General features: G+C 36.4%; 1 protein-coding gene and 1 long non-coding RNA gene across 4 annotated transcripts in view; one reads left to right on the plus strand and one right to left on the minus strand.

Moving 5' to 3' along the window:
• The window catches only part of LOC124177131 (GRAM domain-containing protein 2A-like), a 98,720-nt gene that overhangs the window by 31,005 nt on the left and 53,162 nt on the right, over positions 1–14,553 (minus strand). The window lies entirely within an intron of this gene.
• Positions 5,337–14,553, plus strand: part of LOC124177133 — a 52,112-nt gene continuing 42,895 nt past the window's right edge. The window contains exon 1 of the long non-coding RNA XR_006869528.1: positions 5,337–5,401. This is a non-coding gene — a long non-coding RNA (uncharacterized LOC124177133). The remainder of the gene's footprint in view (positions 5,402–14,553) is intronic.

The raw sequence follows: 14,553 nt of genomic DNA on the forward strand, positions 1-14,553 counted from the left end.
GATACGTTATCGTACTTTATAAATATATGTAGATATAGTTATAGATCATAGACATAGATATAAGCTGATAAATAATTCACTATTCAAAGAGAGTCTTTGAATTATACGTATGATCGAAGATGATTATTATTATTATCCTAATATTGCAGTATCATTGAATGAAAAAATTATACACAAAACCGTCCGTGTATCTGAACCCTGTTCATTTTAGTTCACAAATTTAACTTCAGAGCTGCTTTTCGCTATCTATTTTCAGTCTCGGTTTCTTGTCTAGTTTATGTCTTCTCGATAAGCGTCTTTATTTTATGTTCACATGTCAAATCGTGAACGAATAAATGAATTACTTAACAAGGTGAGTTTAAGAATGCAAAATTATTATCGTCATTCTTTATTCTGTCTCATAAATTTGTCGTAAAATTTATAATGTGATATAATATTCATTGGCAAATACTTGGCCTTAGTGAATTCTTTCTCTAGCATACAATCCTAATTTTACAGCCACACATTTCTGGAATTTAGTGAATCCGGTTATGTAAAAATTTCTTACATCATCCATAGCTCAACCGATGCACTGTTTGAAATTGGTAAACATTGGCAAATACATATGAGGGATTCTCCGTCAACTCAGCCACTTTTTTTTCGACCATCTCAGATCTGCCCCATAATACAAACAATTTATTCATTCAATAATCGCTCTCAATCTGTCATGAGTGGAATTCAAAATGTACGGGCGTATAAAATGGTGTGATTTTCCAATGCCACCTCAAAATGCTAAGCGTATTTGGACATCCGCTTACTCTTGTCAGTTCAACCGTAACAGGCTCATTGAAATTTCAAAGTGGGAGTTTTATCATTTGTGGGCCTGACCGTTGGATATCTGACGGGGTTAACCATATATTTTCGCTATCAGATACATGAAATTCAATTACCCGAAGAGAGCAGATGTCAAAAAAAAAAAAAAAACGCCTTGTCCGCCAAGTCTTTTTAGATTATCTTACTGATTCGCTATCGATAGAGCTAATACATATATTCAACTATCCAACCTTAACTGTAATTCTTCGCTATAATCGAATCAGAGAAATCTTGGAACTTTCTTGATGCGAACCATCCGGCATGAAATTTATGACTTTCAAATTTGCTCGATATTCTACGAACGCTTGAAAAATCTGACCATCGTGCATGATATTCATGCTCTATAGTTTACGATTCTTGTCTCTTGCAGCGATTACCCAACGTATATAATCACACGTATAGTTAATTTTTTTTCACAACAAATCTTGTGTACATGCTAATAACTTGTTACTTGGCTGTTTCCACATTTATACTTTTTTCACGATTGCTCGAGTGACATGCTATACTTATTTGATAAAATAATTATCACCATTCTGATTCTTTGGCCGGCAATTTTAACTTCTGTTCATAAATGCTGACATACAGGGTGTCTCATTTTAATCAATCCAGTCAATTATCTCGAAAACCAAAAGCGTGAGTGAAAAATGTTTCGGACAAAAGTTGTAAGGTTCGAAGGAGGAAATAAGATAAGAGCTTTAAATTTTCCGTAAATGGAACCGCCAAGGTCAGGTGAAGGTCAACTCTATATTTTCAAATGGAACAGTATATTTTTTTTCATCGGCACATGAAAGGGCTTTAAATTCTGCATCAAAAAGTACCTGCATGCTTACCACCTAAATTCCACTGCTGATGAGATACGATACCTTTACCTTTTTTTTCTAAATATTTATATTTTTCTGAAACTTTTATAATTAATTTTCTAGATTATTTGATTTTTTTAATCAATTTTTTTAACTTTTCAGTTCGAAGTTTTACTATTTTCTTACGCCCGGCTTTCCCGTCTTCTTCCACCACCTCCTGTCTCTACCTGTTAACTCTTCCACATTCCTCGCAGTAACGTTATAGTCTGCATCCTGTCTTCATATTTCTATCCAGTCTCACGCCACTCGCTATTGCCCCTACTCTGCTAATTCTATTCTCCAGTATTCTGAATTCTCGCACTTTTCAAAAACTCGTACTCCTTGCCCCAAGACATTTTTATTCCGTCGTCAATCAAAGACGATTCTATTCCATCCTCCATCAAGCATGTAACTTCTAATCCATCTTTCATCAAGTACACTTCTATTCCAACGATCGTATAATCGCCTTCAACTCCAACTTCCAAGTTCAATCTCAGTTCCAGTTTAAATAATCATTCGGACGTGAAGTCAGCATATCAATTGTCAGCAAATTAACAATAAAACGGAATTCTCTTCGCACGCAGCCGAGTTCTATAGTTCCTCATACATTTTAGTAATAGTTCTGTCGATTTGAGTAAAAAAAAGTGAATCGAAAAAATGATCTGCCAAGTTCCCGTAGCAGATCAATTTACAGCAAATGAAAAATACAACGGAGTTCTCTTCGCATGCAACCGAGTTCTATAGTTCCTGATACATTTTAGTAATAGTTCTGGCGAAATTTCCCGAAAAACGTAAATCGAAAAAATGATCTGCCAACTTCCGTACCTCGTTTTCCGTAATTCCAACAATATTCAAACAGTTTTTTTAACGATACCTGTTTTAATCAATTTTTCTAGTTACTGTAGCAAATGAAATTTTTCTCAGTGCGACTAGCAGATACAATTTTCGACCACGTGGATCCATGCGTGATAAAGATTGTTGAACGTTTACTTCTGAAGAATTGCACTGCATGCTGGACAATTTTTTTCGTGGGTCTTTTCACGCAAAATCAATGATGAAGATGAGTTGGTAGCAGTATCACCATCAACGATGAGATAGTTCTGAAGGGTTTTTCAGATAGTATCTTCCGACAAAAAATCTCAATTTAAAATAAGACACAGATTAATTGGTAGAACGTCCAAATTGGAGTAATTTGAAAGAATACATTCTGAAGCTGGAATATGACATACTTTCACCAACACCTAAATTTGTTTCTACCCCGGTTTCCACCTTATAGTATAAAATGTTTTAAAAAATTAAATAGTCATAAAATAATGTGCAAACTCTTTAAAAATCGGAGTAACGTGTATATCAGCAGTGTTGGAATGTAACTCACTTCAATCTGATTGCTTTTACATACTTTATTACAAAAGTAGTAAAAATCGCAAGTGACAGATCCTCAGATATGCTATTCCAATCCGGACAAGCACCTGATGTCATTTTATTCGATTTGATTCGACGCGGGCACGCTTTACGTAGTTTTATATTGAGAAGTTGCATTTGACCCCGGTAATAATTCGTTCGATACCAGCATTTATAAATTTAAATAAGTTGACTTCTGGCCCCACGCAGACAAACATAATACATCGGTTACTCAATACATACAGAAGGGTGACTGCAGAGTGTGTCGCGTCGTTACGGCAACGAAACTGTTTTCCAATATCTTTAAATTTGTGTAAAAAGTGTCCACGGAACATTTTTGACTATGAATATTTCCCACCGTTGTGAAAAGAAATTCGAAACCTATGATCAAAACCAAAAATATATTGTACTGAAAAAAAAATACACGTTTATAGGAGAACGTGGGGCACGATGGAGCCTCAAATAATTTACCAGAACAATTTTTTTAAAAGGTTTTTCAACAATGATATTCTAGACAAAGGCCATTTCCTCCGGAATATAAATTTTTTTGCTTATACACATTGATAGATAATTAATGATTCATTCGATGCAAGCGGAGTTAAAGCGTGCAGTCATTGGGAAAAAAATAAATAAATACACCAGCATGTTACGATACAAGTGCGCAAAGTATTTAATTCTTGCACAAGTGTTGTCGTGCGGAAAACGAGTGCGAGGGTCACATACGCGCACGCGTATCGTATTCTGTATTTTGTAATATCTGTAATGGGAAGTTCAACCCCGCCCACTGAAGAGCGAGGCGGATTACCTAACAGAAAACCGTATCGTAATGAACATTAGCCAACAATTTTCAGCATTACCTAACGGTCTTTGAAGTGTAGGGCAATCGGGCGTTTCGCCCGTACTTTTCGGTACGCAAAGTCAAACTTCCCATGCAGGTGTTACAAAAAAATTTTCAAATCTTTTTTTTGGAGGCGATCCGTCGTGCCCTACGTTTCCCTACGTGTGTGATTGTAACGCAGGTAAGCAGAAGTATATTTGTGTAATATATTCTGTCGGTGTATACATACAGCTCACATCTACCGAAAGGAACTGGTGAAAATTAGCAGGCTGAACGACCGACTGCGCATGCGCAAGATGATTGAATTACTCTATTGGTCGGTAAGATCGTACCGTGACGATATATTCGTCTGAAAGATTCAAGGCAGCCACTTTCCTTGAAACGAGGTGTCAGTTATCAATCTTTTGCGATCAGCGAGTTGAGGTTACGTTTTTATAATAAATTACTCGCAGCAGCCAGCAGTCATCCGATTAGAATGCCAAGCCTTCTTGAATCACTTCTTGAATTAATTGAAATATGTCTAACTTACAAAAAAATTCGCATCGCCTACATAACCTCCAAAAGTCGCATTTGGCAGCTGAAGCTTAGGTTGGCAAGCCTGCGTGAGAAGATGACATGCGTGTTCAGTCACAGTCTGCTAACTTTCGCCGTTTCTTCTCGGTAGATACGACATGTGTATCGGTATAAATCGGGTGACACGGGTGGATCATCTCCTCGCGTGAGTGAAGTCAAAAGCCGGAAAAGAAATCGGATTGTCAGCCATTTTGAGAATCAATATCGGTAATGGTATAACGTGTAGCGTATAAACAATGTTATGCATGCACATAATAAAGAAGTATCGTTAAAGTGAATATCTTTAAAAAAATCTAAGGTATAATCCAAAAAACGATACGTGCGGTCTACTTTGACTGTGAAACGAACTTACATTGCCAAGGCGATTGAAGCAGTAGTGTGAGGAACTTCGTGTGTACTCAACGTCACATGTCTGAAAACTGTATGTGCTAGTCGCAAAAGCTTTATGGAAACCCTGAGGAGCATGAATCGTTGACTTGTGAGAAACAAAACAACTGTTGCTTGTGCGCGCAATTCAACGCTCGGTGAACCTGTAGCATAGAAATCCAAAGAGACTTCTAAAAATCTCTCTTATATAATTCTTTCGACCCGTTCGTTTCCGTCACTCATAAATGGCTTCGAGGAGGCTGCGTTCGGTATAGTGCTGATAATTTGTACTGGCACGGTTCGTAGCACAGTAAACATTACAGATCTATGATTATCCGGTTTCGGTACGAACGGTTATCGGAACAGTGCCAAAGAGAATTGGCGGTTGTAATAGCCAGCCTTATTATTTGTCACCAAGGTCAAAGGGAGCCTGAATTACCGATGTGAAATTCGAAAAAAGAAGGTACGGAAAACGGTTGATCGCGAACTTTGGAGGCGTAGGAAGTCCTAGTAAAACAGGATACAGAAATAGGTAAGTTCAAGCAACGAAAATCGATATCGAAGGTATTACAGAAGGTAGGTCAATTGACGACAGCTATACACCTAGATACATTGTCAGCTGCCTCAATGTAATTTGCATAAAAACCCAAGGACGCAGTTACACCAGTCCAAAGTAATACACGTAGGATTATAATACCCTAGATAGGCGGTCAGGTACAGTATCGTGTTATACATACGTGATACTCGTACGTATACTTGGAATATTGGATTCTGCCCGCCTTTTAAATAAGAAAGACTACGCGAATATAGTTAGGATTCAACACAGCTCGAAGGACAATGTTATACATTATATAGAAGGTGGAATTGCACCCTTCCATAAGTATGTGAACACATTGAGTACGATAAGATGCGCTAAGCAGCTTACAAGAGTATTTCTATTCCAAAGTCTATAACTGACAAGCAACGACGTAAAAAATCCGTTTATCCCAAAGACTCAAGTTTCAATTCAATGAGGTGACGCATTCTATTCGATGTTACACGCACGTGTAATTCGTATGAGTATGTACTATTGTAGGTGTCTACAACAATGCGTTAATAATACCTACGTTCCTTCTTTTTTCCTTATTATATATATATACGTATAAAATTTGGTGACTGTACAATCAAACCCACTCACGATTGACGATTATATCATTATACATTAAGGAGCGTGTGTACTTTGATGAAAAAAGGTTCGGCGCGAGAGCAACTAAATCTAGGCTCGCAGGTGATGAAACGAATATTTGGTCATAGAGATGTTATCAGAAATTTTACCGACACATTACCGATCGTACAGGTGACCCTTATTGTGAGTTCGAATCCCTGAGTTGTCGAGGAGGACCTGAGCGGAAACTCGCAAAAATTGTAAGACTCTTAAAGTAACGAATGATCAGTGTACTGAAATTGGTATTTTCGACGAACCACTCAGTAGAATAACTGTATTTGCGAAAGTTCATTTAACCGAACGCTCTTTTATTCGAAAAAGTATATTCAGAACAGTGTCGGCATTCCGAATGAACAAATCACAGAATGCCAAGGATATAGAAAAATGAAAGTTCGGAAATAAAAAATCGACAGTGGCTAATACTACGAACAGCTAAAAAACTAAAAAAAAATACTTGTCCGGAATCAAAGTTCAGGAGGAGCAAAATATCGATCTACAAAATGCAAAAGAAGCGAAATCCCGAAAATCTGAAATGACGAATCTCCTGAGAATTTGGAATTCGTGAGATTCGTCAACTGTAAGCTAGTTTTATCAAGATTATCTCGTCGTATTTGACAATCGTCTGTATCGGCATGGAAAAAAAGGAACGCAAAGGAATAGGCGACATATTTTTAATAACATCAAAACGGTACATCTTTTTTCCCGTACTTTCAATTTATTCAAAACATTATTATAGCGTAACGCCATCTATTAGCTGCAACTGGTGACATTGGAAAGAATAAATGTGTTTCTAACGTCTTGCAACCCTTCCGTATTTTGTCCATTCTGTCTCCTGGGTTTCAGGATTTTGACCTTCCGAGTCTTTGTTCAGTCGTTATTGATAAACACGGATTCGTAAATTTCTGTAAAAGGCGGAAGTCGGCCGCTTGAAAAGTCGACTTTCTGACTGTTCGGTATTTTCGCAATACAATATTTTGCCCTTCGTAATCTTGCCCGTTCTTAAAAAAAAAATTCTCAATTTTTATTCTTCTACAAGAAAACTTTTCGTATTTATGGTCTCTCTACGTTTTTAACCATCGGTGATTTGACTTTCGGGATTTCGTCCTGCCGAATTCTTGATCTTTCGCATTTCTGTACCCCACCCGGTCCAGCTACACCAGGGCAAGGTTTTCTGCTATTTTTCTCTTCCCTTGTACAAATGCATAATGATGGTTACTGATCCATCCCCTCCCTTCTTCTTCTGAGGACACACCCGAGGCCGGTGTTGGCAGTGATTATTATTATTACTATTATTCTTTGTTTGCGCGTGAAACATCATTGTTTTATCAAGCGATGTTTAGCCGCAGTGGCTGAATTATTTAGGGGATTCGTGCAGGTTACAATCGCCGGTAAATTTTCTTTTTTTTTTCGCCTAGAACCGTGAAAGGGATCATACCGAAAAACATGACGTTTACGTGATAGTACGTAATAACAGAGGTGACCAATTAATTTTTTATTTTTTTTTTTTTACTGCTAAATCGCAATCGTGAACAAGCACACACGGGTATCGCGTAACGTACAGAAGTGGACGTTTATCATTTACATCCTGTCGCGTTAAATACACGCAGTCTGGTGGATGGTTCGGTGTATTCTATCGTTATCATGTTTATCAGTGTACATATATACGAGCACACTTAAACATCGTATACGTAATAAGTGCTCGAGTAAACGTTACAGTGACGTAATTAGGATTCAAAAAGCCCGGTATAAAATTTCAATTCCACGGCGTTTCGGCACACTGCGCTAATGCGCATGCGCTACAATCCGAGAACGGTTGTTTGCCAGGGCAACCAACCGTCATGACTGTAAAGTAAAACCAATTTGACATAAAAAAACATATTCAATTCGATAAGTTAAATAAAATTAAATGCGCTTAATTTTGAAATAACTGTAGAAATTATGAAGGTTCGTTCAACGTAAAGTAACGTTCATTAACAGGTTCCCAGGGGTTTACTGTTTTTCTGGAATCGAAACTGGAACGAGTTTTCTTTCTAGGCAAATTTTATGCGCCAACGACTAGCGACGTCACTGACCGAAGATAGAAACGATACGTTGATCGTAGACACATAAAATTTCTATAGAAAGAAAGCTTCTTTCGGTTTAATTAAAAAAAAGTAGTATGCTACTGGAAACCCATTAATGAACATTAGCGTTATATTCTAAAAATATATATATTTTTTTATCTCGAAGGAGTTTCCGCCATACGATCTGTATAATTGATTGTTAGCGTCTGCTGACACTTTCTGCCTTTTTTGAAGTTGTTACGTAAAACTACGCATGTTTACTTGGGATGGCCGTGATAAAATATACGAAGAACAAGGATGGGTGATGATTTATATTCGAAAAACATTTTTTATTATAACCACGATGAGATATAGTTTAAGCCGCAGGTAAGTATATAATTTTCAATGCTTTTATAATATATATGGCAATAAATTTTATTGAAATAAAATTTGAACGTACGGGTATCAGGCATTTTTTGAATTAACTACATTCTTTTTCATTGTAATTTGTAATAACTATTGGTTTTAAATCTCATTACAAACTGCAAATATTACCGGTGATTAGAAAATTGCTTATTCAAATTGTAACTAGAATTTCAAAAAAAAAAAATTTAATTACAAATAGACGATTTAATTTGTACTTTAATTTTACAATTAAGGTTTTCCCAATTACAATCTATAGAATTGCAATTAGTACTCTTTTCTAGCGACGGAATATTATTGAGTAGTTTATCATTTTTGTAGTAAGATCTGCGTAGTAATTTCAAGGTAATTATTTACGAGACGTAATTCATGGTGCCCAATTAAGCTGATAACAGATATTCTGCATTAATCGAAACGCAACTGAATATTTATAGATCATTCTTCAAGCCACCCAATCTTTAGCAAAATTCATTACTCGACTACAAATTATTGAGCGGCATGATAAATGTACCGTGTATTTACTGGGATAACTGAGGCCGATCAGTATGAAAAATATTCATTCGTCATCAACAACCAGAGTTAATTATACCATCTTAGTCGGGATGACACACTGTAGTTGCAAACTATTGATACGGAAAGTGCCGTCAAATGCGAATTTTCTTTACAATAAAACAAATCTCTGCTGTCTGAAAACCAAATTTCGACCAATTAAGATAGTGGTTTTAACAACCTATTGCCTTTGCCTCGTTTTTACATGTTCTGCATTATATTACATACCTATATGCGGAGTGCTAATGACCGAAGGGCTTAATGAGCATGCGTTAAAATTCGAGCGCAAGAGCAGTTATTATTACTAGCACCGCGAAATAAGTAACCACAAAAATTTTGACAGCTGTCGGTCATCTGAATTTATGAATGTTGGTCGCCCTGAAAAAACAACTGCTTTTGCTCTCGAATTTTAGCGCATGCGCATTAAACCATTCAGTCGTTAGCAATTCCCTCTGTATGTATTTGGTCTCTTAATTCGCTTACTTAACTCCTTCACGTTACGATACTATTTTTCAATTCTGTACGCACTCGAAGAAAGGATTGATCAGGTTTGCAAAATGAACGCAGTTTATGTAAAATTATTGACGTGAAGTGCTCTGCAGTTAAATAAAACGAATAATGTCATTCTACTGAAAGGACTTTACCGAAACTGGAACCTTTCTTTATGCTTTTATAGATTGGAACATGTTTTTCAAATTATGTTTTTAAAAATTCAATCATAACGACAAAAATGAAATAATATTGAGATTCGATTACGTATAGAGTAATTCTTTTGGATCTCAAATTAGAATCCATTATTCTCCGGACATAATCGTACCAATACGTACATGGGCATATTTTTTTCCTCAACTTATTGCCTATGGTAACAATTGTTGAATTACGCATTTCGCAGATCATGTTAAGAAAAATTTTATTTTTTCTCTTCAGCGCTAGTATTGTTTGAGAATGTTCATTTCCTTCCACATTATGTTTCCTTTGCACAGACTACGCACATTTCTACAATCTATAGCTATAATTTTCAGCATTATATTAAATAAGAACACGTATATAATAATTCAAACGTGAGATACACCAATACCTCGACATACATCCTCAAGCGTCACAGGTCTCCATCTATCTCATCTGCTACTTATCAGTTCTTTACATAAGTCACGCACACCATGAAATTCCCTTTGCAAGCCTCTGATAAAACGTCTAGCAGAAAAATATTTACGTACTTCTGAACACCACTAACGTATAATCAACCTCTTGAAGGAAATCAAAATGTCATACAGTTGGGTCAACAATTGCGACCGCCATACTTCCGTCGATAAATAAAATGTCTACTTACGAAAGGAGAACAACATATATTGTGCAAGAAACTAGCGCAGTTTCTCATTTGATAGCATATAATTCAAGATAAGTAATTAACCCAGATTTATCTGACAATCACCAGCAGTGCTTTGCAAATAATTAAGAGCTGGAAACAGTGATTTGTAATTACCGTCAGGCACAGTTAATGGGAACTACGCTATCAAAATTGATTGTTTTATGTGAAACATGCGTAGTAGAATCGACGAATTTTTGTACGGGATCGTCCCTCTCGAGAAATGACCTTTAAATACTGATCAATTCTAAGAAGATTTCAAGTCAGACTTCAACGTTTATTGCTCGACAAAAGAAAAATATCAAAAACACGGTGTGATTAAAATTCGAAACATCTCACCGAACATGTGAAGAATCAGGAACGCTTGGAGTTTTTAATGTGAACAGAATTAAGTGTGTACCAAACTTCATCAAAATCATGCGAAGTGTTTCGGAATATCGTGGTAATAGTGTTGAAATAGTGTTGTCCGAGTATATTGAGTGTAAAGAATAATTATAGACCATTTTTTAAGCTTCGAAGCTTAAATTGACGGTAATGCTAGTATCTTTTGGCAATATGATCGCAGGTTGAAAAATATGATATTAAAAATCAAGCGAGAAAGGATGATCACCTCTCTTAAAGACTTCTACGGTGGTTTCCAATGTTTTTTATTGCTAGAAAATTTATTTCGACGTTTCTGACATCGAAACTGAAGGAATAGCCGTAAACAATTTCTGATAATATTAGTAATAATAAAATGTGTAAGGAGAGTTCCTGCAGCACAGTACCGAAAGCATACAATATCGTATCAGCATTGACAAAATGCATGAATACAATACTGGAAACGTATGGCAATCCGTAATGAGCGTGAAGCAAAGTTCACTACATTATTTTCCAAACAAGCACAGCTTCCGATCAAATATTATAAAACACAACACCGAAAACCTGTCTTCGTAAATCAACATTCATTCTAATCAGTACCACACTGAGGAAGCGGATGGAATATTGAACCGAGCGAGAATTGCTTTGTTACACGAATCCAAACAACAATGCTACACTCGTCTCTGTACATAAAAACATGGAGTTGTTGAGTTCAAAGAAACAGTTCTTTGAAACAAGATGTTTCTAATTTGCAAAATATTGAGATGAAAACTTTCATATACATGCTGACACAAATTTCATTTACGACAGTAAGAATTCCTACAACCAACCTCAATGAGAGAGAGAGAGAAAAAATAACTTCCAGAGAGTTACTTCGTGACAGATTTCACACAATCACGTTGTTAAATGATATTAGTAACGCTGTGAATGTACGTACTTCGTACATATTACTATCTTCAACTCAACTTAAACAACGTGCATTTGTCGATAGATCGACGTTGTCCAACACAATTCAACTACCGGTAATATATCTGGGTAGAATTTTGTAGGTACCGTAATGATTGGGCCCTACAAGCCATTCGAATATACCGGTGCCTTGCGCTAAGCTCTATTACTTGGCACTACCATAACCGTGGGCAGGCCCAGGTTTTACCAAATGGTCGTGGTATTTGTACCGTTACGAAGACAGCACACCGCAATCACCTTTGCCATCATTACAGCTATACGCTAGTTGCGTGCTACCTATCTGTGTATCAGGAATACTTAACTTGGATTCCGCAGGAAAATTTGGATTGGCAAATTTCATTTACTTATCATTAAGAAATGTCCTCATAATATCAGGGCCTGATGTTGACGGTGCCATTTTGTCACCAAATAACCTAAGTTTTCAATTTCTACAAATAACACATAGGTCTGCAGCGAAATATGAAGGTTTCAAAGTACCGAATCTACATCTGGTTTCCATTTTTTGCTGCAGGTACATATTACATGATATTTTGTTTTATTGTTCAAAGTTCAGAATTGGTTGTGTTTTTTTGTCTCCATTTACACTAGTTTAATCTGTTTAAATAGTATCCGTGCATACAAAACAGTTCGAAGTGATGGAAAGAAAAAGAAAGATATCGCCTGACATTGTTTTCACATCAATGCGTGCGCCTGCGCAGTTCTCGTTGTGACTTCATGTCGCGCAGTACGAGAAGAAAGAAAACTATAAAATAACTAGAATTATGCTAGTGTGTTGATTGTCTGGCGATTTCAATCTTTAAACCTTTTTACTTTTTTTGCAGACCATCGTAATCCGCAAAACACCTGTCACTTGTCTAACCAATCGTAGGCGAAAAAAATACAGCCAACGATCAACCGACAGCCTGCAATTGCATTAGTTCGATATTTTGCCCACCAGATGTCGCATTGCAAGTGATAATGCCGATAGGTACGCTAGACAATTGCCGGTTATTACGAAACCCATAACATCTGCGTAACTGGAACGTAAGAGGCGATTCAGCCGATTATCGGTGAACAATCAAGTGACAAAACTAGCTGTACGAAATATTCCAAATTTCAGATCTCTGGGGTTCTTATTGTTTGCGAAAACACGTTGATTCATTTTTCCACTAGACTTGTGCTTCTAAAGTACAGCATTTCCTGTCACCGAAAAAAAAATATAATCCAACGTACTTCATGTGTGAAAAAGTTTGATCTTTCCGAATATAAAATCTATTTTCTAAAAGTCATGAAAATTAAGCGGGAGAATTACACACGCGTTTTGTATTCAATTACGACTGTAATTGTACTTTGCGAAAGGGGTTATGAATATTAGTTGGCCTGTTGACACTTCAGTAGGTATGAAGCAACTCACAATTTCCAGTTTTTCGAATTTATATCGGTCGCATCCCTAGCAGCACGGCCAAGGGGAATTCTTTGATTATTAAACCTCTTGTTAAACTAAGTCCTAGTATGAAAAGGAATTCAGTAGTGTTTATCAAAATCAAAACCGGTTTTCATAATCACATCCATTTTTGAAATGGAGTCTGAGCTCTTGATTACTAATAAATTATACACGGAGAAGTTTAAATACGCATACGATTTATTTTCGGTTATACGGACAAAAAACGACCGCTTCGCACATTTGTAGATTTTATACGTACGGCGGCAACTGGCATGAATAAATTTCCAGAACTTACTCGGTTTATGCCGAAAACATACGGTATACTTCGCAAACGTATTTTCACGCTGCACAAGGCAAATGTGCGAAAGACTACCGTCACCGAGTTAGAAGAGAGACAAAGACAAAATGTTTTTTCTAGGCAAAATAGCGAGCAGTTATCGCACTCACCGAATTGGCGTAACGTTTTGGCCGCGTGCGGTACACGTTCTTTTTCATGTCATACAAGTTGGGGAGTAAATTTTTTTGTTCGATGAAAAAATTCATGCAAATACATTCATGTGTAATGAAAATACTCCGCAAATTTGAAAAAGTCAGCTGACTACTTACTTTTGAAGCAAAAAGAAAAACACGATTCAGGGCACAACTGATAAAGTTCTTCCTATTGAGGAAATTAGTCTTGGTGAGCTCGTTTGAAATACTCCATGGATAGAGAACATATTCAGGGACTGTAATTTGAATCCATCTACTCAGGTATCTTCACGAGCGATAAAAAAATTACACGAAAATGGGTCCGAATACATAAAATTGCTCTGAGTTGATGTACTTTTGTACTTTGAAGGTTTTAAGATTTTCCAATCATGGAATTATTGGATCTGAAGTCAGGTCAATTCCAACTTTCTAAACGCAAATTTCCGTTCGAATTTTCCGAGATAAAAACTCGACTCTTTCACGACTGAAGAATAACGACGAAGTAATTTGTACAGATGAAAAAGAACGACGTTGAAGAGTTTTTATGGTGCCTACTTAACCAGGAATCTGTATTCGAATTATTTCAAATCGCAATCGCGGCTTCAGTGTAGCGTTCAAGAATTCAGAAGGCATAGATTCCCAATTTGATCTAAGAATGCTATAATTCCAAATGCGATAAGCAAAATGTCAAAATCGTATAATTTTCGTAAGAACCGGGTTTAAAAAATGATCAGGTCGGCTAATTCCGAGTGTAGCATTTACTTGCTGAACTCAAAATATCAAATCAAAAACCATTGACTTTAAAACTGCAAATAAGTATTTTAAATCTAATTTTTAATAATTTGTTATTTTCATCTGTTACTATTTTATTTATTGTAGTGTA

This window comes from Neodiprion fabricii, chromosome 3 (genome assembly GCF_021155785.1).
Source record: "Neodiprion fabricii isolate iyNeoFabr1 chromosome 3, iyNeoFabr1.1, whole genome shotgun sequence".
Lineage (NCBI taxonomy): Eukaryota > Metazoa > Arthropoda > Insecta > Hymenoptera > Diprionidae > Neodiprion > Neodiprion fabricii.